At 43.4% G+C, this 27,035-nt stretch overlaps 2 long non-coding RNA genes across 2 annotated transcripts; both read left to right on the forward strand.

The window, feature by feature from the left end:
• Nucleotides 1-549: 549 nt before the first annotated feature.
• On the forward strand, nucleotides 550-24,860 carry LOC121830163 (uncharacterized). The gene is made up of 2 exons (XR_006073145.2): nucleotides 550-1,471; nucleotides 24,327-24,860. It is a non-coding gene; the product is annotated as an uncharacterized LOC121830163 (long non-coding RNA).
• LOC143273857 (uncharacterized) lies at nucleotides 12,808-20,962 on the forward strand. The gene is made up of 2 exons (XR_013052090.1): nucleotides 12,808-14,253; nucleotides 18,013-20,962. It is a non-coding gene; the product is annotated as an uncharacterized LOC143273857 (long non-coding RNA).
• Nucleotides 24,861-27,035: the final 2,175 nt, after the last annotated feature.

Genomic DNA, 27,035 nt, shown 5'->3' on the forward strand with positions numbered 1-27,035 from the left:
AGTTGCATACATTGTGGCTTTGACCTCACTGGAAACAAGTTTTGGGTTGGTGATGGTTGTGTTATTTCTGTATAGTGCCACACACTTACCACAGGAGCACACGTTGCTCATCTGCCTCACCTCCAAACCATCCCAAGAAAGATTTTTTTTCACCAATCAATAAACAATTTAGAGGTATTTACATTCCTAAGCTTTCAGCTACTTTACAACAGTGGAGTGTGTACAGAATTGATTTTATAGTTTACAGTGTTTCATGTGTATCATTGGATTTTCAAAAGTTACTAGTTCAGTGGCCTCAGGGATCAGTGAAGTGCTGGCTGCATTACTATTTTGTATTATATAAGGACAGTCTACACCCAATTTCTAGAATTTCAGTTGGACAGTAGTGGTGTATTGGCTTTAATCCCAGCACTTGGGACGCAGAGGCAGGGTGGATCTGTGAGTTCAAGGCCAGCCTGGTTTGCAGAGCGAGTTCCAGGACAGCCAGGGCAACACAGAAAAAATCTGTCTCAAGGGAAGAAAACCGAAAAAACAAAAAAACCCAACCAACCAAACAACAAAATAATATAAAATTAGAGAAATAATCATAGGCACTGCATTGAGTCGCTTATAATGTCAATTTCACTATGGGTAGTCAGTCCGGCTCAGCTTTAAACTTAAAATCTTAGATACCTAGACATCAGCCTGTTACATTGGCGAAGAGTGAGATTTCCTATTGTGTTGTATGGGCTCTTCGGAGGATCGGTCCAATACGGACTATCCCTTGGGCCTCAGTGAGTTCACGGAAGAGGAAACTGCTCTGCCCTCCATTGAAGCCTTCCGGAACCTTTTAAATGCCAAGGCCATGACATCACATGCTCTCTATCTTCTTGATAGGAAAACTGGTAAATGTTCTTTTGTAAACAGATACCAAGTAGGCAGTTCCAAGTGTTACGGGGCTGTGGTAACACCTCTGTCGTCAACCCCCCCCCCCCATAGGACACTGGAGAGGAGATCGAGACCCCGGACAGCCGCGGGGTGCGGGAGGGAACCAGGGGAGGCCGTCTCACCTCCACCCAACTCGCTGACCACACGGTACCGCAGCGCGGCAGACAAGCAGCGCCAGCGTCTCCAGCCTCGGCCACGGCAAGCCGCGGGCCTTTCCGCCAGAGAGCATGCGCCGGGCTGGCCCCGGTCGCGACGTCAGACCCGGAGGAGGGCCCACGGGGTAGGGGAGGAGGGGCGGGGCGGGCCGGAAGAGCGGGGCGCGAGCCGGAAGTCGCCGTCCAGGCCCGCCCCAGCCCGGGCCCCTGGCCGCCTGTTGGGTGGGCGGTTCTAAGTGGTTCGCCCGCCGCCGTCCGTCCCGGCGAGGGTGATGCCGACAGCCCCGCCCTGGCCCCTGCAGCGCCAGCCTTCTGTGACGCCGACAGCAGCGGTCCAGGCTGTGGTTGGGCCTGTGGCCTCAGAGCACTTAAATCAACAACATCTTTTGGTATAGTTTCTTCCAATTTCAAATGTACCCCCCCCCTTTTTTTTGGAGTAAAACTGTAATTCGTCACTTTCCAAGCTGGGAGGTTCTGTTAAAAGGAAGCAACTACAAACTAGGTCCATTAGATTTATCCGGAGGCTTTGAGCTGTGTTTATTATGCCTTCCCTCTGTGAGCTGGAGATCCTGTGGAAGCATTCTATGTGAAGGCTGGGATGAGACACCTTAGCCTGTAATTTTAAATGTGATTTCCATTTGGATTATCCTGTCCAAGTATTGCACCTTGAAAGGCTGGGCGTGAAAAGCTGATGAAGTTTTAAAGAATAGTTAAAAAGTCCAAAAGGCTTTGTCTAATTTTGCAGCTACATAAGATTGTCTAAGGGATGGGATTCAAGCCATGGCCTTCCTGCCAGTTCTCCGGCCGGCTTGAAGCATCTTTAAGTCTGCAGTGTTTGAGTGTGCACCCCTCCTCCCGCGCGTTTGTCTTCCCCCCCCCTTCCTAAATTCCCTTTGTGTGCTGTGTCTCCCCCTGCCGTTGCTTCTTTGTTTTTATTTTTATTTTTTATTTTTGGCACAAGGTTAGATCTTCAGCTTCTTTCCTGATGACTGAGCCAGCCTTTTCTTCCTCCTCTTTCTCTTTCTGTCTCTCTCTGTCTCTCATTGTTTTTGAGACAGTTTCTCTGTCTCAAACCAGAGATCCACTTGCCCCTACCTTTTGGGATTGAAGGCATGAGCCACCACACCTGGCTGAGCCAGTATTTCTATCCTCCCTTTAAATCACCACAAACTGAAAAAAAAAAAAACCACTTTCATAAGGGTGTCCAAGGACAAAGTTAGAATTTTCAGATAATGTCTTTGTGTGAAATTCCAGAATTGGGCAACACTTCATCCATAAAATGGGTGTTCTGATAGACTGAGGCAAAATAAGTTAGTTTTATGAATAATAGAGGGTTGGAGACCAATGAAACAACAAAAAGCAACTGGTCATTTCACAGTAACTTTTCTTGTAAGGCAGGAGTAGGATTATAGCAATTGACAAAAACAAGCAGACAAAAACCCAAAACCTAACTGGTTAGCGTCAGTTTACTTTAGGTTGCTTTTTCATAATGGTTAAGCTAGGGAGAACTTGACATTCGTGTCTGTTGAAACTGGACAGTTAGGAACTTGCTCCTGATTCCTGGGACAGTCAGATCGTAACTTAATTTGGGTTCAGAGGTATGGAATGATTCCTTTTTTTATATTCATTATGTTGTATTCAGACCTAATATAGGCCTTTTTTTTTTTAAAGTATTATTTTCTTGTTTTGAGCAGGGACAAAAGTTCACATGCAGGTAGAGGCTGGCCCCATGCTGGAATGCCATTTGTAGGTGGACTTTTCTTCCCTGCCCGTCATGGAGACTCAATATTAATTATAAGTACTCAGCAGATAGCTCAGGCTTAATACTAGCTAACTCTTATAACTTAAATTAACCCATTTCTATTAATCTACATTCTGCTACATGGCATTTCCTCTCTTTCATCTTGTACCTCCTGTTTTCTCTCCGTGTCTCCTTGGTGACTCCTGACTCTGCCCTCTTTCTTCCCAGCATACTTAGTCTGGTTTTCCCACCTAACCTTATCCTGTCCAGCTATTGGCTAGTCAGCTTCGTTATTAAACCAATCACAGTGTAATTTACGCAGTGTATAGAAGGATTATTCTAAATTAATGAATGATTCCCAGATCTGGATATTTCTATATATCCACCTTGAAGTTTGTAAACCACAAAAGCTCTGTTTTAAAAAAAAAAATCCTGCCTCCTAGGCAGAATCCTAACTCCATTCTCTCAGAAATAAATCACAAAGTGGTGAACCTGCATCCCAGAAAGGTAGAAAGAGAAAGTTTGCCTAGTTCAGAGAGAGTTTTGTGTATTTATGGGACTTGGTTGTCTATACTCTGTGTTGTATTTTAAGACAGTGAAGGGGGCAAGAGCATTATTGGGTGTTAATTCTTGTAGCTTTAAAATACAAATACAAACAATGATTGGATGATATTGACCTTTAAATGTCAACAGTGCTGCTGACATGTTTCCTGGTAGAACTATAGAACAGACATGAAATGAAATCTTTATAGGTATAAGTGGTATGGAAAGGGTGAGCATACATTTTATTACCACATTCATGCAATAGAATTTGAAATGAGAGCTTAAAAGGGCAAAACCTAGTAGCTGTATCTTTTAGCCTGACAACTAGAGTGGATTCTCTCAGGCCAGGGGTAGAAGGCTGGCCTAACATGCAAAGCTGGGCTCCACCCCCAGCAATGAAGAAAGAAACAGTTACTCTTTCTTACAACTATGAAGTGAGTGGACGGACAGCATTAACAAAGGGTCTGGACTTAAGCTTCATTGCTCCGACTCTGTAATAGGAAACATCAAGTAGGATACCATATACATGAAAGATCATCGTATTTGGGGAACCTTTTATTCTAGTGTGGTGAATTTCCTGAGTTGATTGGAAAATTGTTGAATTCATTTACAGTGATATTAAGTGATTACAACACTTACTGTTTTGGTGTAGCAAATTAGCTACACCAAAATTTTTACTTTTGAAGCTGCCATTTCTATTGTTTCTTGGCCTGTTGGCTAAAATCAAGCATCAAAACAACCATTTTGTTTTATTCATGGCTTCTGTAGGTCAGGAAATCAGTCAAGATGTCATAGAGATGATTGCACTATTTTTGAGGTCTTATCCCTCAACATGGACTCTCTACCGATTGGGACTTGTGCCTTATGGAGCTTTTTTTTTTTTTTTTTTTTTTTAATACAGTGAGCATTCTCAGGATAGCCAGATGATTTTGTAGTAGTTCAGGACTCTAAACAGAAGGGTTCTATTGAATAAGTAGACACTGTACTGCCTTATTGCTCTGCCTTAGCATCATGGCCAAGAATGTTGGTTGGAGCAGTCATAAGGCTATGCCTCTGCAAGAGGAGTGTCCCCGGCCCCCACATCTCTGAGGAAAGTGTGTCAGAAATATGGGGCTGTACATACAGCTTGACAAGTGACTGTCTTCACCTGCTGAACCACCACATTGGCCCTTTAGACAGTATTTCCAAAACACAAGCTTAATGCTAGGAGACCTATGAGAAAATACCAAATTTCAAATAAGCAGCGTATTATTTTCCTATGGGTGTTGTAATGAACACCCCAAATCTATTGTCTAAAAGAGATTAGTCATTTATTCTAGAAAACAGAGTTAGTTCCTCAGAGAGAAACGTTGTGTCTCTCTGTTTTTCATAGGTGCTGATGGCCTGGTTCCTTGGTGTACAGTTGCCTCCCATCTCTGCCTCTGTTCTTATAAAACCTTCCTGGGTGTCTCTGTGCTATCTCCTCCAATAAGGATACCAGGCACTGGATTTAGAGCCTGTTATAATCCAGAAGGATTTCTTTTTTAACTTAATTATATCTGCAAAGAACCAACTTTCAAACAAGGTCACACTTTGTTGCTCTGGGTGGATGTGAATTTGGGGGAGACTGTATTCAACACTGTAGATGGGATTGGTATTACAGATTTCTTCCTTCGCCTTGTGGCTCAGCACGGAACTCCCACCTCACCAGTCTCAAAGTTTCACCCTTGAATCAGCTATAAATAGAGATAATAAATATGTTTTGTATTAAAGTACAAGTGCAAGGTCCCTGTTTAGCAGGAAGCTGGCCACCCACAGGGGAGCTGCTGCCCATCAGCTCTGGGGCCTCACACTGAGAAGCCTTCTCTCTGCATTCTTTCCAACAAGGTTTGCCCCTCTCCCATTTCGGCTTCCACATCTGCGGAATGACTTCGGTCATCTGTGCAGTGACTCCTAAGAAATCTCTCCATTTCACTTTTCTTTTGAGTTTGAGACTTTTTCCCATTGGTTACTGGACATTCTGATACACTGAACTGTAGGCATCATAGAGTCTCAGATTACTTCATTAAAAGCATAAAGCTTTTTTTTAGGTTTTCTTGTTCCCTTGCCCTGACTCTTTTATTGATGTACTCATCCACACTGACCCCCAGAACAGTACCCAGAGAGTTGTCTCACTCCTGCTCTCTTCCTCTCATAGCATCTCACTGGGGCCACCCTAGACACGATTCTGGGTCACCGTCCACTGCCCTGCTTCTCAGGCTTTCATCACCACAAGCCTGTGTTTAGAGCTATTTCTAGAGAATATTATGTTTATTGTGTCTGCTTGCGAAATAAGAATGGCAACTGGGTCGCAGGTTAGATATCAAGTATATTTTGGACCAGAAAGTACAGTAAGTTACAGATAACTTTGGAATTGTCAGCATGACTTGGACATTGTGTTTTGATGCTTTAGTATTGTCAAACTTGGTCACACATGCAGGTTCTTTCTATGTTCTTATCTATAAATGTCGCTTTGCTTTCCTGGCATACTGGAAAATCTGCTCCCCAGAGAATACTCTTCCCCTGCAGCCCTCTCTAGTGCAGCTGGGATCTACCTCTGCCCTTCAGCCTTCTTCTCCTGGTGGCTTCCAGACTATTTCTCTACCTCTTCCCTATTTCCAACTCATGTTTCCAGATTACATGACACTCTACCCCTCCATAATGCAATTATTTATGTAGCCCATGTTCTCTCACTCTGTGTGTGTCTGTGTGTGCGCGCATGCATGCGTGCACATGTGGATTGGGGGCTGTTTTTCAGTGGCCTAGTTGCCAGTATGTTGTCCAGTGAGACTTCTCAGTAAGTCATTGTTGTGGAATAATCTTTTTGTACACTGTGAAGATGTCTTTCCAAGGTGCCTTCTGATTGGTTTAATAACGAGCTGAATGGCCAGTAGGTTCCCAGCCTGAACCCACTCAGTATACCATAACAGCAGAAAAAACACAATGAGGCCGACTAGGCTTACACTAAAGGATCCCAGCCTCAAATGGACTCCAATTTTGCAGCCACACATTTTTCTGTCAGAGTCACCCCACACTGCACACCTTCCAAACACACACATACCATGTACCTTCTGAATGGTGGTTGGATTCTCAGATACCTAGCTACACATTTCTCTGGAACACTTATCCCATACTCCACACCTTCCAAACATATATGCTGTGTGCCTTCTGGGATGTACCCTCTGGGTTGTGGTCAGTTTCTCAGATACCTAGCTTTCATACTTCCCAGCCTGTAGATGTCCATTGCCTAATTTTCCTAAGAAAATGAAAGGAGTCAGAATATAACTTTTGTGGCTGTTACCACCAATGTCCACACACTTTCTGCACCTGGAGCTGCATACTCTCCCTCCCCGCTGCTATTATGGGTAGACTATCCGTGGCTTTAGCTGAGGGCCACCTTTGCCATGTTGATGAGCCTTTCTTCTTCCATTTACTCAGGGTTATTGGAGTAGCAAGTGTTCCTGCCTGTTGGGATAATCTTTTTGTATACTGTGTGAAGATGTCTCTATTTTACCTCATCTGCCTAAAGCACCTTCTGATTGGCTTAATAAAGAGCTAAATGGTCAATAGCTAGGCAGGAGAGAATAGGTAGGACTTCCAGGCAAAGGTAGGAACTCTGAAAAAGAATCTGAGGCAAGGGATTCACCAGCCAGACGTAGAGGAAGTCAGGCATATGGTACTGAGGAGAGGTAATAAGTCACGTGGCAGAATATAAATTAATAGAAACAGGTTAATTTAAGTTTTAAGAGCTAGCTGGGAAAGAGCCTAAGCTAAGGCCAAGCTTTCATAATTAATAAATCTCTGTGTCATTATTCAGGAGCTGGCAGTCCAAAGAAAGTCCAACTATACCCGCCTCCTATATAAATGATTAATATCAACCGATAATATATTAATCTATGCCAATAAATGAATGCAAATGAATGCAGTTGTCACCCAGTGGGTTATTCCTGTCAGCACACATTGTAATTGCATCTCCTGCGGCTATTGTCCATTTTCTCTCCTTCACAGCCCAATGTTTTTCTGTCTTCCCAGTTGCTCTTTCCATCTTGTCAGACTCACTCAAGCCAGGCTTCACCTTTTCAGTGCCCTCAGACCTGCTCCTGACAAGGCCAACCCATGGACGTCATCTTTCTCTGTCCATTAGCAGCTGTGATCCAGTGCTCTCCTAATCGGCTTATCTGCTTTTCATTTGTGTCTCTCACACTCCATTCTAAACACAAACACCAAAGCAATCCTTTAATACCTGGTTCAGTTCATTGTAGACAGGTTTTTCTTTGGGCTGCCAGCTCACAAAAAAACGACACAGAGACTTATTAATTGTGAAAGCTTTGCCTTAGCTTAGGCTTGTTTCTAATTAGCTCTTATAACTTAATTAGCTCTTATAACTTATATCAACCCATTTCTATTAACCTATGTGCTGTCCTGTGGTTCGTGGCTTTTACCTCTCCTCCTACATGTCTTCTTCTGCATCTTGCTGTGGATTCTGCCTTTCTTCTTCCCCAAGACCTCTCTGTCCCCAGAAGTCCTGCCTAACATCTTCCTGCATAGATATTAGCCACTTAGCTCTTTATTAAACCAATCACAGTGACACATTGTCACACAGTGTAAAGGAATATTCTGCAACATTTCCCCCTTTTGTGTAAATAAAAAGGAAAGTTTTTTTTAACTCTAACATAATAAAACTAGAAACAAAAAGAACAATTATCAGGTAAGAATTATATTCACAATGCACAGGCCATTTGTATTTGGCAAATTCAGAGAAAACACTCCATTATCTATCCTCTCTTGATGAGTCCAAAGTTTTGTGCCTAATTTACTTTCTATCATGACTAAGGGAAACTGTAACTATAACCATCTAATCTTCAACCCCATCAAAGACCTGAGAAGGATATAACATTACCTGAGTAAACACGAAGTGCAGAGCAAGTGACTTCAAAAACTAAAAAATGAACAGAGACATCTGGCAGCCTGGACAGTCACTACAAGGTTCCTCTGTAATGTTGGGGCATCCATCTTCAGCCTACAGGACCAGAATATCTGACAGACTTTTCTGTAAAGCAGGAATTTTTGAAGGAGTGTTCTATGGATAGGTATAAGATATTATGGTAGATTATTGTATATATTAGTAAACAAATTTAGTAGGTAGCAGTCTTAGATAATTTGCACTGTTATGGATTCTTGTATATTGATTCCTGTTTAAGATAATTTGTATATTGATACAAATACAGAACTATATTTGTTGTAGTGTACTTATATTTCTACTCTTATTTGAAATGTTTTGTATATTGATACAAATGTAAATTTATATCTGTCATACTGTATGTATGTATCCTATGTTTAGGATATTTTATATATTGATATATATTTAGGATTATTGTCATATTGCATATTGCACTATACATTCCTACCTCTGTTGTATATTGTCACAATTTTGAAGTCATTGTCCTTTTACCATACATTTGCTTACAGACTGTTTACCTTGTTTACATAAAGCCTTAGTCCTTAGGTTATTTAGGTAGAAAAGACTTACAGATTTATAGTCACCTATGCTTGTCATCTCTATAGTTATATTAGTTAGGTTATCCAGATTTACAGATACATAGGTCAGATGGACAGGTAATCTTAAACACTTCATGGACCTAGAGAATATGACATTTAAATAACTTAGAATTCTGTTGGCGTGAGACACAATTGCTCCTGGCTGCACCAATTTGATCCTGAGAGAATGTTGGGTTTCTAAGACATTTCCAGTTGGAAGTTTGTCTTGTTCTTGGCACAAAATGGCCTACTGGGCAAAGAACTGCCCTTGCCTCAACTGCTGACAGTACAAATGCTGTCCTTTCTGGACAAGTGGGACACAAGGAAAGCGACCACTGTACTCTGCCAAGACAGGATAAGATGGTCTTTCAGAATTCCTGCTTCTGAAAGTGGTCTGTCAGATACTCTAGGCCTGTAGCCAATTTGAATGCACCAACAATGCTGAGAAACATTAGGTGATTGTCCATGCTGCCAGCTGTCTCTGTCTACTCTTGAAAGATTTCCGAAAATTGCTTGCATCCTTCTCCCATTTCCCAGGTATTATTATGTTTCTTCTCAGGTCTTTGATGGGATTGAGGACTTAACAGTTACAGTTACAATCTTCTATCTTAGCTAAAACATATTAAGTATTAGATTCAGGTTCTTCAGGATAAGGTAGCTTTTGGAATGATCCCTGTAACGTGCCATTTACCCATGTTCTAGACTTCTCTGGATTTTAGTATGTGTCTCTTGTTTGATATTGTTCATATTGGTTGTAGTTCCATCTTGTCTAGGTCATTATCCCTTATTCCTCCTGGACAATATTTGATAATCGTTCCTATTGTATATAGTTTTGTATTAGGTTAGAACTTTTTTATTTAGACAAAAGAGGGAGATGTAGTGGGTAGCTGTTCCAGCTTTGTCCTGGAAGTACTACCTCCATTGAGGCTTCTGGTGGAGGTGAGGCTGAGTCAGGAGACACTGCCGCTGCCTTGAGAAGTAAGATGTAAAGTACTGATAAGCCACAAGCCATGTGGCAAGTTATAGATTAATAGAAGTGGGTTAATTTAGGATGCAAGATCTAGCTATCAAAAAGCCTGCCACGGCCATACAGTTTACAAGTAATATAAATCTCTGTGTATTTACTTGGGTCTGAGCAGGACTGGAGAAAACTCCAGCTACAGTCCTACCCTGTCTTGTTGAAGCTTGGTAGTCTCTTTCTTTTGTGTCCCTTTGTCTAGTTTGGACAACATACTGTCAGCAGTCAAGGCAAGGACAGTGTCTTGCCCAAATAGCTAGCTTTTGCCACAGAGAAAGTAAACTCCATATGGAGGTTCTTCGATGCCCATCATCCTTTTTTGAAGTAGATTTCTGCTGCCAGGAGCAAAGGTGTTTCACTGTCATGAAAAGGCTTATGTTATTATAACATTTTAAATGCCATATTCTATAGGTCTTTAAAGTGTTTGAAGATCATCTATCTAAAATATATCTCTGTATGACCTTGAAAACATATCTAATCTAATTATAAGTTTGATTATTATAGATGACTATTAACCTGTATTTCTTTATTATCCTAAATAGCTTTCAAGGACTAAAACTTAACATAACATTTTTAAATGAGCTGCATAGGTACAATACCTTAAACAAGAATAAAAACAGTAGAGTATAATAAAAATAACCTTAAATTTGTATCAATATACAAAAATCCATACCAATGTAAAATATTTGAGACTAGTGGTTGTTTAAAAGTAGACTCAGAAATACACCCTTTTATCCCATAATTTCTATAATATATCCTCCTTTTTTCTTTTCAGAATGAGATCCCTAAATCTAATCTTCTTTGTTCAGTTTTTTTCCCCTGAGCATTATCAGTTAAAGCTTGTAACCAACCTCCTAAAAAATAAACATCCATAACCCACCGAATGACCAAAACCCACCCATCTCACCTCTTGGGAATGTGAGCACCATGTTCTCCAGACTGCTTTCTGTTGTCTGGGGTGAGGGCACCTTTAGGGCCCTGAGGAAGTGGAGATAATGGTCAAGTCCTGGGAAAACTAGCCATAACATTTGTTGTCCAGTCCCCGTGTATTGAGAAAGCACAAGGCTTATCTGCAGTCCTGGCCAGAATAGTCTGTGAGGCTGGGCCATCTCAGCCAGCAGCCTTGAAGCTGTTCCGAGGAAAGTGCAATAGAGGCATCTGAGAGGCTGGATCACCTAGGCCACCACCATTTTCATTGGTTTCTGGTCCCCTTGCTCTGAAAACACACACATTTTCAAAGGTAGCACACATATCTACATTAACACAACTATGGACTGTGTGTTGTACACAAGCCAGCCAAAGATGATTTTTTTGTTTTTGTTTCATGTTTGATCAGGCAAAATATGTGTCACCTGTCTTGTAGTTTTTCTAGGTTTATTTCTTTTTGTCTGTAGCCAGGACTTTCAGGGGGTCTGATCTCTATCAACCTTGAATGAATCCACAGCCTTTGTTTTCTGTGGAAACAAAAGCATAACCTCTTCCCCCAATGCAATACATTTTCTGGCTTTCATTTTACAGTTAAGGCATTCCAAAAGTGTCTAGGCTGGTATAATTTAGTAGTCCCTCTTACAAGCCTGTCTCTCAGCAGCTGTCGTTCACTCATCAGCAATTCAGACTCCCTGTATCTTTTCCATCTTTATGTGGCTTATCTTTTTTATATTGTTTTATTCTCTTTAAAGATTTTATTTTATTATTTATAAGCTTTTTTTCCCCTATGACTGTCTATACCCATTTTCTTTCCTTTTTTAAGCCTATGCACATTTTTTAAACACACTGTAACCTGTTTAGAGTTTCTTTTCTGTCTGGATCTGTCTTTACTGAGCACTTGCAGCTGACCATGTGAGACAAATCTTAACCTGCCTGATAGCTGGCTCCGCCCCCTTCAAGTAGGTGAGAGCTGAGCCTCATGAGCAGGCCCCTAGCCTGGTGCTGGTCTATGTGCCCCAGCTCCCATAGATGCTCCTACCTAGTCTCTGGCCACCAAGTAGTGTGCTGCCTGCTGCTCATAAACCCCAGTCAAGTGCTAAGTAGCAGAGCCTTTTAAAAGAACCCTGTCTGTGTACTCTGTAAGCACCAAGCCTACTTGGACTTTTCCCCCCAGCTTTCTCAGGTCCTTTGTGGATTTACATGCCATGCATTGGACATCAAATGTAGTGAATCTTTTTCTGTACTGCCAGCTCCCAGATAATGACATCTTATTAATTGTGAAAGCTCAGCATTCGTGTAGCCTTGTGTCTAACTAGCTCTTAAATTAACCCACTTCTATTAATCTGTGTGCTGCCATGTGGCTTGTGGCTTTTTACCTCTCCTACATTTCTGATTCCTTTGTATCTAGCTGGCAACTCTCCCTTTCTTCCTCCCAGAGCTCTCTGTCCAGAAGTCCTGCCGATACCTCCTGCCTAGCTATTGGCTGTTTAGCTCTTTATTAAACCAATCGCAGTGATACATCCACCCACAGTGTAAAGTAATATTCCACAACAGTTCATCTCATTCCTCTGCTCAATAAATTCAGAATAAAGTCATGTCATAAAGACCCCTCTCTATGGGGCTGGAGAGATGGCTCAGAGGTTAAGCACACTGGCTGCTCTTCCAGAGGTCCTGAGTTCAATTCCCATCAAACTTTGTATTAATGGATCTTAAAGTTCTGGGACAGATTTTTGACCAAGTTGTTGCTATTGAAGATACCTATTAAGAGTCTGGAGAGATGATAGCTCAGTGGTTAAAAGTGTTTGCTGCCCTTGTAGAGGACCAACATTCAGTTTCCAGCACCCATGCTGGGTGGCTTACAATCACCTCCAACTTCAGCCCCAGGAGATACACACACACACACACACACACACACACACACACACACACACACACACACACTTTTGAAATTCTGAATTAAAAAAAAACCCAATACCTTGTAATTGCTACACACATACAACCCATTGGTCTAAAAGACATTCACCTTGAAGTCTTCTGGGAAGTATTTACTCAGAGTCAGCACACAGAAAGCTGTGTTCCAGAAATGGCCAAGGTTGTACCTCATACAGCAGCTGAACTTGGTAGTATGAGTCACCCAGGTGGTACTGGTTTTGAAGGCATGAAGGGGTCATGGAGAGCAGCTGAAGCTTGGCACTATGTGGCAATGCTGGAGTCCCTGAAGAGAGCCCAGGAGAGATTATTGATGAAAGTACACCCTAGTTTCAGCAGAAGAGTCTAGCATTTTGGAGATGCCAGTACCATGGGATAGCCACCAAGAACAGCAGCAGCAGTGAAGTGGAGCCAGCTGGAGCCTAGAAGACAAGCTGTGTGTGCTGCAGAGGGCAGAGCTGGAGAAGTGAGCCAGGCCCCTTGGAGGAGCCCAGGAGATCAGGAGTGGATCCCAGACACCGGATGCCGAGTTATTTACACTGTTAGAGTTTGGTTTTGCTTTGTTCAAATAGTTACTTTGCCCTATTTCTTCCCCAGTTGAAATATGAAAGTACTTATTTTTTATGTCCCAGGAGCCCACAGTTGAAAGACCTTACATTTTTTAAAAAAGGAAATTTTGGAGTTTTACAGAGAATTTGTATTTTAAAAGAAACTGGATTTTTTTTTAAAAGACTGAATTTTTAAAGTGTTTGGATTTGTAAGGCTGTGGGACTTTGTAAGTTAGTAAAATGTTTTATACTGTGATGTTTATATTAATGTGTGATCTTGGGGATGAACAAGAAAAGAAAGGTTGTGACTTTACAGTGATTTGTTTATGTGTCAGGTTGACAAGAGGTCAATTGTGCTGGATAGTTTTATGTCCTAAGATACCTGGTGTGGCAACAATACCTGTTATCCTAGCATTCTGGAGGTTAAAGTAGAAGGCTAGGATGGGGACTTGAGGCCTTATCTTAGGGTTAACAGGAATTCAGTAAAAAGTTTTTAGGTGGAAAAAAAGAAAGACATTCACCTTCTCTTCTGAAGGTCTTGGGATATGTTATGAACAAGTTCTTTAGTTAGATGGGCAGTTAGGATCCATATTTCTGCGATGGTTCTACCACTGATTAACAGTGTGGCGGCAGGTGGTAGGGAGAGTGTTAACTTAGCTCCTGCGCTTTCTGCGAAGTGTTGGTGACTCCATGGCCTTCTTATCCTTGCTCTGATGTGATGCATAGCAGTAGTCTGTCTTACATCATAACCTACACAATGACCAAGAGGAGGACAGTTGCTCTCAACACACATGGGCTTGTCTGGGACGATGGCAGAAACACCAGATCTCAAAAACTCAGAGCTGTCTCCTAGCATCTTACCAGGGCACCTACTGATCTTTGTCTTTGGCCCAGCAAACCTACAAGCAGGTGAGCTGTAAATCCACCTAGTGTGTGGGCAGTGATAGCACTGAAATGGCCTGGATGAATCAATCGAACAGTGAAAATAGCTGTCTCCACTGGACCTGCCTGGACTGAGTCTACCAGGTTGATTGCAGTCCTGGGGGGAGGGGGAGCTTTGATCTGGAGGAGGTGGGAATGGGGGCTGGGCCGGGGGTAAGGAGTGGGAAGGGGGAGAACAGGGGAACCCGTGGCTGATATGTAGAACTGAATGGTATTGTAAAATAAAATAAAAGGAAAAAAAAATAAAGACCATAGGAAGCAAGAAAAAAAAATCTGCAAAGGCTTCTGTAAAACAAAACAAAACAAAAAAATAGCTGTCTCCATCGACCGGTCACTTTTACTGATACTAAGACAGGAGAGAAGCTGGGGAAAATTGTGGAGACATGAAAAGGAGCCCCTCATCTCAGAGTCTGCTTGAAGCTTCTCACTAGCTGAGAACCAAGAATTCCAGCAAAATTAACAACATTTGCTCAAGGCCTTTCCCCTTTCTCAGCTCTAAGTGTACAACTTTCTTGGGACCTCATCAGATCATTTACATTAAAAGATGTCCTAAACTTTGAACGAAATCCCAGTGACTCCTGATACTCCCTTATCAAGTAATAATCCTATTTAAGTCACTACCAGAGCTACCCTATAATATCATTTATCAAAAAAAAAAAAAAAAAAAAAAAAGAAAAAGAAAAAAGAAAAAGGAAGTTTCTTGGCAATACTTTGAAAGCTACCGAAATGATAGTGAGGCTCATGGCAAGACACTTAGCTGTGACTGTCCCTTGATAACCATACCTGCACTTGGATGAATATCTTAGTCTTTCCCCGAGCTTTTCTTTTTCCAACACCTGGGAGGCAGAGACAGGCAGATCTCTGTGAATTGAGGCCAACTGTGTGTGCATAATGAGTTTTAGGCCAGCACACTGAAAACCTGTTTCAAAAAGATGGGCTGGAAAGATTCCTCAATGGATAAAGTCTGATGGCCTGAATTTGATACCTGGGGCCCACATGTTGGAAGGAGAGACCTTCACATGCATGCCATGGTTGGTATGTGCTCACCCATATGAGCAAAGTAATAAATAAAAATATTATAAAAATTTTTTAAAGTCTTTTAATAAATTATAACTCATCCTTGAGAAGGCCACATATATACTTCATTCTTTTCTGCAATGACTTTCTATTTTTAATAACCCCCCAGCTCTGCTTCATACTGGCTTGTCCTGAAATTACCTTTTCTTCTGAAACCAAGGATCTGGTTTTACTTAAATTGAGGTTTCTAAACGATTAAGGGAATTCCTCAGGCTTCTGTGGGTGATAGTGTGGATCTCTGCCTCCGTTCCTGCTGCTGACAGTACCAGTAACATGGCCATGATGAATATCTTTGATAGATGTGTTCTTGACATTGCAGCACATTTGTCCTCAAGAAGACCTTCACCAAAGCTCTATGGTGCATTTCAACAGACTTCACTTGTGACATTACTTGGAGCAAAGTAGCAAACCTATGCTGGGGTTGAGAGTGCCAGTCTCCACGTGGTCTATAGCGACTGTATGAGTACCATCAGTTTGTAAACACGTGGAGGGCCAGATTCAAAGGCTTAGCAGTTGGGTGAGTTGGCAGCAGAATGTAATCCAAAGCTTTGTGCAACGGGAGTCTACTATCATTGCCATCCTGTGGGTAATGTTCCAGCTCTTGAGTCAAGGCATATTGGCACTTGGCTTCAGCATGTTGTCACCGTTCCAAGAAGAAATTGACACAAAAGCTACTGTGTCAAGGTTATAGCCAGCTTCCTTATGTAGGCCCCGACTTCCTGAATGATTTCCTCATCTCTCTTCTGGATGAAAGGTGACTCTGTGGAATTCATTTTGTTTACATTGACACTTAATTGTTTCAGACCCAGTGCATGAGCCAGAAGGGTGTTGACACAAGTCTATCCATTCTTAGACCTTCCCGTTTCAAATTCACCTACACCAGCAGAACAGCCAGAAGAACACAGCCCAATATCGCCTGTTGTGCAGTGGGTTTGGATGGAGTCCCTTCATGCCAGGGCATCAATACTACTCACACATCTGCTGTGTTATTTCCAGAGAGTTCCACAGTTGTCCATCAGATGTCCAGTAGTGGTGGGCTTCTTCACATCAATGTCCCATGTTGATGATGATTTTGATAAGAATCCTTCCCATTTCCAGCTTTGACTTAGTTGGAGTTTTCATAAAACCTATGTGTTATCAGTAAATTCATAATTGGGGATAGGGATGTGGGGGTGATCTGGCTGCTACATCTATCACCCCATTGATCACCAGGATTTATTTGGCTGATCTTCTGTTTGGGCTGGTGTCCCCTTCCTCCCTCCCTCGCCACTACCCCATGTGTGTCTCTCTCAAAGCTGCATGCTCAGTTGAAGAGGATGACCTTCCCTGAGTAAAGGTCAAGGGTATATGTAGCTGCACCTCCTCCCACCCCCAGAACCTCCAAACAAGCTTTCATTATTGGGGGTAGAAAATAGCTGACAATTTAAAATATACTAGCTACAATATGTTTATCATCTCTAGAAATTTAATGTTGCAACAATATTTTAAAATACACAGTCCCCATTTAATTTTCTCCAACTGTCTCCATAAAATAGAGTTTTGAAAGTTTACATCCAAGATTCTGTCAAGGATCAAATATGATCTTGCTTTTAAAAACTGCCTAGCCAAGTGGTGGTGTCGAATGCATGCCTTTAATCCCAGCACTCGGGAGGTAGCGGCAGGTGGATCTCTGTGAGTTCAAGGCCAGCCTGATTAGGACAGCTAGTGTTATTACACAGAGAAACCCTGTCTCGAAACAACCAATCAACCAACCAAAACAAAACAAAACAAAACAAAACAAAAAAACCCAAACAATCAAAACCCCCCAAATTGCCTAGTTTGGCTGGGTATGTTGGCATACATTTTTAATTCCAGCACTCAGGAGGTAGAGGCAGGAGGATCTCTGCAAGTTCAAGGTCAACCTGATCTACATAGTGAGTTCCAGGACAGCCAGGGCTATGTAGAGAGAGCCTATATCAAAACAAAGCAAAGCAAAACAAAAAATTTGCCTGGTTTTAAAACATATGTATCTGTCACCCATTCATGCTTATAATTCCAAGAGAGTAATACAACCCAGTGTGAGGAAGGCTGAACTACAAGAGGACTCTGCAGCTCCGCTTGCTTCCCTTCTTCCCTGGCAAGCCTCTGTCACAGCCTCCATTCTCAACACAGCTGCACACTGTGACTGACTCACTGTCTTCCCCTCCTAGATTAGAGACCCGGGCCTGGAACTCAGGTCTTCCGTCTTGATTCATTTCCTCATGTGGATACAAAACATCCTCCCGTCATCGCTTCTTGCAGAGACCCCAGCTTTTATGTGTCTGTCCTTTCTTCCTCCCCTTGTCTCCCCGTTAGGACAGTCACTGGAGCCGTGTAGAGTGCTGAAGGAATTTATAACCTTTCCTTTCGGGTTAGGGTGGAGTGGGAATTAAAGCTTGTGTTCAGTTGTCTATCTTGTTAGGCAATTCATGATTCTTATTAACATTTTTAATGATTAATTATGTTTTTTTCTTTAGAAGGAGCATTTCTTCAACCATGTATATTAAATATGCCTTATTTTATTTTATTATGGGAATAAATGGTCCTCTGGGTAAGGATATTAATAGATAACATAATCGCGCCACCTAGTGGAGTATCTGAATTTAACATCATTTGCTTCGAATCTGACAGGAAGTCTTCAGAAACTTCCAAGACATAGAAATCATCGTTCGCTATGTCCTTGGTGCCCCTGTGAAAAATCTTCCCAAGTAGAAGAATATCTTGAGACCTAAGTGTGGTGGCACACACCTGTTATACCAGCACTGGGAGGTGGAGGCCGGAGGATCAAGTTTCAGGTCAACGTGGACTGTATAGTGAGACCCTGTCTCTAAATCACAAACCAACCAACCAATCAACTAACCAAAACCATGTCCAAAAGAATGTCATCTCTACTCTATGGCACCTACCCTTACAATTATTTCGTAGTTTCTTTTAGCATCTATTAATTTTATCTTTTGTTTTGAGGCCAAGTCTACGTGTAGCTCAGGTTAGCCTCTGCCTCTTGAGTATTGGGACGACAAGCATGGGCCTCTGGGTCTAGCTTCATTTAATTTAATGAATATCTGAAATATATTACTGTTGAGACATTCTTAACAGCATGAAACATGTATAATCTTCAGCTTTTATTCTGGGGCCATCTGCTCGTATAACTGACTAACAAAACATCAAATAGCACTACTAGCTATTTTATTTTATTACTTTGTAATTGAAAAATAAATAGGGCACGTGTCTAGTAAATTCATGTAACTAACTAGTTTATGAACACGGCTCTACATATTGTCGGTCACAGGCTCCAAGGATCAAGCTTCCGTCTCAGAAAACTGGAGTGCTTGAGAAACATGGACAGCAGATTAGTGTGGCAGCAGTGATGGGGGATGGAAGAGCAGCAGCCACAGAGCCTTCTACACCAGGCTCTTCCGACTCAGCTCACCCTCTCAACACCCAATGGAAGAGATACTGGTTGTTTGTTTTTTTGTTTTTTTGAGACAGGGTTTCTCTGTGTAGCCCTGGGTGTCCTGGAACTTGCTCTGTAGACCAGGCTGGCCCCGAACTCACAGAATTAAATTGCATGACCGTGTGCTGACATCAGGCTGTGCCTGCTCTAATTACTCCATATTGTGTAAAGCGGTGGTTTTCTTCAGGTTGTGTCTACCTTCAAGAGAGACTCCATTTTACAAGCGGCTGTGGATCCGTTTTGAGGGAGAGGGACGACTGGAGCCCATGGAACACTTGTAAACCACACTATCTGTGTGGTCCCACCCAGGCCACAGACTGATGAGTGAGTGGCTTATTCCTGGGAGTAGAAAGAATGTCACACTGTGGGCCTGGGGAGATGGCAAATGGTTAAGAACATTTACTGTTCTTGTAAAGGACCCTGGTTTAGTTTCCAGTACCCACATCAGGTAGCTCACAACTGCCTGTAACTGTAGTTCTAGGGTATCCTATGCCCTCTTCTGGCCTCCTTGGATACCTACCTGCTTGTCCACAGTGCACATACGTATACTCAGGCCGATAAACATAATACAACGAAACACACACCATTAATCCTAGCACTCAGGAGGCAGAGCCAGGAGGATCTCTGTGAATTCGAGGCCAGCCTGGTCTACAGAGAGAGATCTAGGACAGGCACCAAAGCTGCACAGAGAAACCCTGTCTTGAAAAAACAAAAACGAAACAAAAAAAGTAATTCTTATATGAAAAGAGTGCTACACTGTAAATTTATCACGGTGAATTGAGACTGTCGGGGGACATGGGAATATTAAAATCCTACCAGGAACAGCAGGGCCAAGACCCTGTGAGGCTCATCACACAAAGAAAGGAAGAAGGACAACTTCTCCATCTAGATCCCATAGAGTCGAACACGTCACACCGTGATGACAACAGCCTCCACCCCCCTGTTGTCCGACCACCAAATGTCTGCTGTAGCAGCAAGGGTGGACAGGCAAAGGACACTCCTGACCGTCCCAGGGGCTTCAGTGTCACTCAGTCTCTACTCTGTTTTTAGACAGGGTCTCTATGTAGTCCTGGGTGTCTTAGAGCTCATTGTGTCGACAAGGCTGTCCTCGAACTCATAGAGCTCCTCCTGCCTCTGCCTCCCCAGTGCTGGGATTAAAGGCGTGCGCCTCCATGCCTGGCCTTCAGTCTCTACTCTTGGCACAGCCTACTCAACTGTCATTCACCCGTCCCCTTGCTAGCCTGGCCATCTCTCTACCCATTCCTTAACCTGGGTCCAGGCCTGCTCCTTTGCCCCTACGGTTCTGCAGTTTCCCTCCCACACCTGTGACCACAGCAGTCCGACTCACGGCAGCAGCTTCTCCAGCCTGGCTTGTTGTCTGGTCAACAAAGAGACTTCTGAGTTCACATCAGTTTTTCAGATTTGCTTTCTCAGACAGGACTCCTTGAAACTCTGCCTCTTAACCCTTTATAGTCATTCTGGAAGCCTCCCCACCATAAATATATTTATTGTATGATGCGTAGCATGTGGTGTGAGGGTTAATATTAGTCATTAAGATCGGAGTAAAAGGACAAGTGTCTGCTTTGCCAGGGTTATCACAGGAAGTGGGAGTATCTGGTAAGCTGATGCGAGCGAAGGTGGCCATCGCTTGTGAATTTATTGTTATAGATTGTGGCATAGTAGTGGTGCCAGGAAGACGGCTCCATGAGTAAGGGCTCCTGAAAACCCAAGTTTGATTCCCGGAACCCACAGGGAAGGAGAAAACTGAGTCCCTGAAGTTGTCCTCCATCCAGTTGCTGTGACATGAACCCCTTCTACCCCCAACTCATTAACCAGGGACAGGTCGTTTTGTAAAGCTCCATCTGGTTAAATGTTGATAATTTCCTGAAACACAGTGACTAGCATCCTCAGAACTAAACAACCTGTTTTCCTAGATTCCTGCTTCCCCATCCTACTGACCCCAAGTTTCTGCTGGCCATGAGAACTGTTTATCAGTTGCCTGACATTCTTTTATTTGATACCCCCTACTCAGTTTCTAGAGTCTGTAACTGGACAGTGAGTTCCCTGGTTTCAAGGTCCGGAGAGCCCCTTCTGCAGTTTTTTCTTGGTTAAATCTGTTGTTGAAAACACTCGTTTTCTTCTCTGTCTTTCCCTGCTGATTCTCCTCCGTATCCGGCCAGACCTGACTGAGGACACCGTCCTCCCCAGACCTGGCCCTAACCTTCCAGCCCCCTCTTGCCTCTCCACCGAGCCTCTTCCCTCTCCCACTTTTGCTGCCAAGCCTCTTACTCCCCCACCACCCCCCGCCCCGACATCTTCTGCTTACCAAGCCTCTTCCCACCCCACCTTTTGCCACCAAACCTCTACCTGTCCCGACCTTTCTCACTACACACTCATTCTTGGTCTGCTGTTTCTCCCACCCAACCCTACTCCATCTTTCCATTTCCCAAAGGTAATGGGTTCCCAAGAGAACCATGTCATCCATGTCTCCCTTCTCTTGCATATCTGTCTCAAAAACAAACAAACAAACAAACAAACAAAAAGTTGGGTTCCTTTGTCCCTGACCTCAATGCCTATCACAAAAAATTTTAATATTTTCCTCCGACCTTTGACCTTACCTGACATGGCCCCTACATCACTCTGACCTCTACCCTCTCTCCTGAAAGCAGGGAGTATGTCTGGATCTTTGTCACACCCAGATAGGATTGTAACCTAATTGGTGATATGGCAGTTTCACACACCAGTCCTCACTGGTGCTAACCAGCCCAATTCTGATGTCTTCCCCAAAAGGGAAATTATGATTCCTTGCCTAGCAAGACTAGAACGGGCATCCTTAAGTGAGTTATTCATGAAACTGGGACTAGAAACTGGACAAGGCAGCTCAGAGCAGAGACTGCAAAGCAGCAGTTCCAGAAACATCCTGGGGTCTCTAGCCAGGAGGACTGAAGAGGAGCTCTGGTTTCTTACCTCCTCGTTGTGAGGGTGGGAACTAAAGCTGCAGTCCAGACACAGATTCCTCCTCACCAAATCTCTAGATTGTTGTGAAAAAAATTCTTTTTCCTAATATCAGCCCATCTCCTAAATAATTTTAGTGTTACCTTATCAGAAAGGGGATGTAACGGAAGCCTTGAAGGCCCACTAAGAGAAAGCTGTTGCCTCCTAGCCAGAAGAATGGAATCTATCTCTGGTGGAGGGAGGCCACTGTCTCCTCCCTTAAGACCTAATCCAGATGGCCTGTGTTAAAAATGATAAGCGGCGCTGGTTACCATGTCATGGGGTCATGAGGCACGAGCCACGACAAAACCCAGTATCAGAGCTTTATTGGGGGTGGGTGGGGGGACAAAAGAACAGGCCTGGGAAGAAGCACGTGCAGAGAGCAGAGAGGGAGAACAGAGAAGAGAAAGTGGGGGGAAGAGAGAAAAGAGAAGGGAGGGGAGGAGTCTGTGTTTGGCTTTTTAAGGTGCAGGTGGGCTTACGGAGCTATGCCACGCATGCACAGATTGTGTGACCATGCACGTAATCATGCAATGCTTAGCTCCTGAACTACACATGTGCAATCAGGCAGCTGGCGTGGCAGCAGAATCCTAACAGCCTGACCAGTCGCTTGGCCCAGTGACCACGTCATAGGAAGGTGGGGTCACCTTAAGCCATCTTAAAGAGATTAGGAGAATTATTAATCCTTTAATTCTTTCCTGGAATCCCCAAGTTCATGCAGTAGCTTACAGAGCTGCCTTTTCAGCCTGTTTTACTCAAAGAGTAAGTTACTTAGAAAAGTGGAACTTTTCCTTTTCTTCTTTCTTTTGTTTGTCTAAGCATCATTTCCCTATACTCTGGAGTTCATTTGAAAAATAAATTCTAATGTATGTGTATGGGTGAAGCGCGATCCTAATTAGTCTTAACAATAAAAACCTGGAATCAGATGCCGAGGGTGAAAGTTGAAACATCAGAGAGGCAGAGCAGCCAGCCACTCACTAGAAACTTCTTACCTCTATGAAATCTCAGACTGAAAGGGCATCCTGTCTCTACTAATCCTCAGACTCAATGGGAACTAAGATCCTGTCTCTACCTTCCAATGCTGGGATTAAAGGCATGAGCCACCATGTACTGGGATCAAAGGCATGATCCTCCCTAGTGCTGGGATTAAAGGCATGAGCTATCACTGTCCGCTCTGTTTCTCTTTTAGACTGGTTCAATGTCATGTAGCCCAGGGTGGCCTTGAACTCCTGATCTTTCTGCCTCCTCCTCCCAAGTGCTGGGATTAAAGGTGTGTGCCACCACTGCCTGACCTCTATGGTTAATTAGTGGCTAGCTCTGCCCTCTGGTCTCCAGGCAAGCTTTATTTGGATGTTTTACCTGCATGCATGTCTGTGCACCACTTTTCCTGGTGCCCAGGGAGGCTTGAGGAAGGTGTTAGATCCTCTAGAACTGCAGTTACAGGTTGTGGGCTGCCATGTGGGTGCTGGGGATTGAACCTTGGTCCTCTGGAAGGGCAGGCAGTGCTCTTAACCACGGAGCCGTCTCTCCAGCCCCTGAGATTTACTCTTTCTCTAACCCCCCCCCCACCCCACCGTGTGTACTGGTCATCTAGTATATGGCAGTCCCACATTCAGGCTTAACTCAAACAGCATGCGCTTTCTCTTCCTCTGCTCCATCTTCCTCCACCAGGCAGCTGCCAGGATTTACAGCTTGTCTGCCCTGGGGTTTTCTTTTAAACTCTAATAAGGCTGTCTTCAAGCTTCTTTGGGTCTGTTCTTAAATTCTTTCATCAATGAGATGAAAAGCCCCATTTCTTTGGTAACAAAACCTCATGCATAGGATACATGATTTAGGTGATTTATTACTTCACAGACAGACTTGGGTAATTTTTCAAGTTAACTCTTCTGCCTCTATTTTCTTTATATTAAAAATTTCTTTTAAAAATGTCTCATCTCCCCCCTCCCCCTAAAACAGTATATCTCGGTGGCAGTTTGACAGGTTTCTCATGTATAATTCAATTTACCCAGAAGGAGGCAGCATTTTACTATTAAATGGATGCTTCTGCAGTGGTTCATACAAGTCTTCTCTCTTAAAAACTTTTTTTTTTTTTTTTTTTTTTAAATAAAGACAAAGTCTATTAAACACCTATTACCAAAAACCTTCCATGGCAAACATTTTAGGATACCATTAGAGCTTTGCATATTGGGAAAGTGGTAAAATCCAAATCTTGCTCAGATTATACACAGCTAACTTGATGAATCGCCTGTGTAGTAGCTTCTTCGGTCATGGCCTGGGACTGTCTTGCAGGCAGAGATGCCGAGCAGAATGATAAAGGAAGGAGCAGAAGATGAAGCCAAAAGGAGGGGAGAGATTCGGTCGTTACTAACTCATAGGAAAATCACACATTTGGTCAACAAGAGAGCAACATTTGGGAGACATCGATTTGATTTGCTAAAATATAAGAATATTAATTAGTAGATCAGCAAATGTAACTTCGTGTTTCTTGTTCTTACAGAGTCAACGGCTCTTTTGAATTAACATAGAAGGTCGTGTGGTGCCACCTGTCAGTGATGACTGGTCAACTCATTTCATCCATCAAATGCCAGTCCATCAGACACAGGATCTTAGTGCAGCCCCGGCTGCCCTGACACTCATTATGTAGACCAAGCTGTATTCAAGTTTATGTGAGTCCTTCTGCCTCGGTCTTCCGAGTGCTGGGATTACATCTATCTGCTTTCAAACACTTAGAAGAAGGAGATAAACCTTTCATTGTATGAAGGGTCTGAGGGAAGGGTGCAGTGGATAAGGCCCTTGCCGCACAAGCATGAGGGCTGGAGTTTGGATCCCCAGAATCCATGCAAAAAGCTAGGTGAGATCCCAGCACACAGGAGGTGGAGAGAAGCTGGCCAAAATGGTGATTCAGTGAGAGACGTGAAGACATCAATCTGAAGCAACTACATGTATGTGCAAACATGTATACTTGTACATGTGTATCCTCACATATAGGAACACACACACACACACACACACACACACACACACACACACAAATGCAAGATGGCAGGAGAGACATTTTCTGTCACCTTGTATTTGACACAAGGCCATTGCTGAAAATAGTAATTGAAAGTTGACACGTGCTCCATAAAAGGAATCTGGAGGAAGCAGTGTGGAGGATTCATTCCTCCTGGAATGTGGCTGTGTGCGATTCCATTGAAGGCCTGCAATTCAGTTAGAACAAAATCATTTTCCCTCCTATTTCATCCTTCTGGAGAACAGAAGACGAAAGCTGAGGAGAGATGGACCAGAGAGAAAGGTTGCTGTGGAACAGTTGGCTTACCTGCCCAGAGAGCAAGGAGGTTTGCTTCTAGTATTCCATGATACAGTTTAGGAAAAGTTAAAGCCTTTCGAAGTACCAGCATTACCCAAAATGCAACACTCTGGGGGGAGGGGGAAGCTAGAGCTGGCTGAAGGCGGCAGAGAGAGAGTCAAAGCAGAGCCTTGAGAAGCCTTTGGTTCATAATTACTTTGTAAAGATGTATTTACACTTAATGAATTTATTTATGTGTCTGGCTGTCTTTGCCTGTAAGTGGACCATGTGCATTCCTGGTGCCCCCAGAGGCCTGGAACAGACATAACTTACGGTTGTACACTCCCATGTGGGTTCTGGGAACTGAACCTGGACTCTGCAAGAGCGGCAAGTACCCTCAGCCACTGTGACACTTCTCCAGCTTCCCAGAACTTCTTATGTACATCAAGGCAAGGACTGAAACCCGAGTGTTCCTACGGTCCGGGAGGCACAGGTGGGACAAGCCCTCTTCCCCATTTGCAACCTGCCAGGTACTTTTGGAAGCTGAAGAGGAGACCAATGACAAAGACTATCAGGGTCAGCCTGGGCTAAGGCAAAGCAAAGACCCCCAAGACCCCCAGCTTTTCAAAAAGGAACTTCCCACAATGTCACCTCCAGGGTGCTACCAAGTACACAGGGGACATCTCTAATATCACTAGGCCCAATCGTCCCCCTTAGTCACATCATCTGAGACATGTAACCCCTTTCATATCTAACAGCTCTTATCGTTGAAGAAAAGGAGAAGAGCCTTAGAGGGAATTCAAACTGTGATTTGATTGTGTTCATGTCTAGAAGAGGGTGTTTAAATGAAAGAAATTAACATTTTTTAAAGACAGGGCCTTGTTATACAGTCTAGACTGGCCTAGAATATATGATCTTCTTGCTTCAGTCTCCTGAGGGCTGGGTTTACACGTGTGTGCTACCATACCTGGCACTGATTGACTCCTAACTGGGGGGTTTATTCTTCTCTTAGCCCATTCCATCTCACTACCTCCAAAGGTGGGAATGGGAGGTTGCATGGGAATTTGTATATTTATAGAAATACATGTTGTTACTGTTTTAGTTGGGGTTATCATTACTGTAATAAAACACCATGGCCAAAGCAACTTGGGAAGGAAAGGGTTTATTTGGCTCACACTTTCACAACACTCTTGATCTCTGAAGGAAGGACATGAACTCAAACAAGCCAGGAAGCCGGAGGTAGGAACTGACGCAGAGGCCATGGAGGAGCACTGCTTACTGGCTCGCTCCTCATGGCTTGCCTAGCCTGCTTTCTTATAGATCACCAGCCCAGGGGTACTGCCCACAACAGGCTGGGCCTTCTCCCATCGATCACTAATCAAGAAAATTCCCTACAGGCCTGCCTATAGCAGGATCTTACCAAAACATTTTCTCAACTAAAGATCCCCCCTCTCAGATGACTCTAGCTTGTGTCAAGTTAACATAAAACTGGCCAGCATAGTTACCATGCCTTTGGTGTACCTAGTGGGCCATAAAATCTCATCACAAGTGTTTTTATGTCTACATCCCATGACAATGCCTGTGTGGGAAGAGAAGGAGGCTGAAAACACAGTGCTTGAATGGGCAGAAGGAGGTAGGGTGGAGAGAACTGAGGACCTGCTGGGGCAGGCACCTCACTCAGAGCCTTGTTTTGGAAGGACCAGTGGAGTTAGGAGGCATCTCAGAAAGTCTCTTGCTCTGTGATGTGCCAGGAGACACCTTCCTGATCTCCTCACGAGCCGTCTGTCAGGGAATACATTCCTCTTCCCCTGACAGTGTGCTGGAGCTGGCTTCAAGTGGTCACACTAGTCACACTCTGGTCACCCAGGCTAAAGCTTCACGGACCCTCATTATGATGAAGTCTGTTTTGAGTCTAGT

The sequence above is a fragment of the Peromyscus maniculatus genome, chromosome 6, assembly GCF_049852395.1.
Source record: "Peromyscus maniculatus bairdii isolate BWxNUB_F1_BW_parent chromosome 6, HU_Pman_BW_mat_3.1, whole genome shotgun sequence".
Taxonomy (NCBI): domain Eukaryota; kingdom Metazoa; phylum Chordata; class Mammalia; order Rodentia; family Cricetidae; genus Peromyscus; species Peromyscus maniculatus.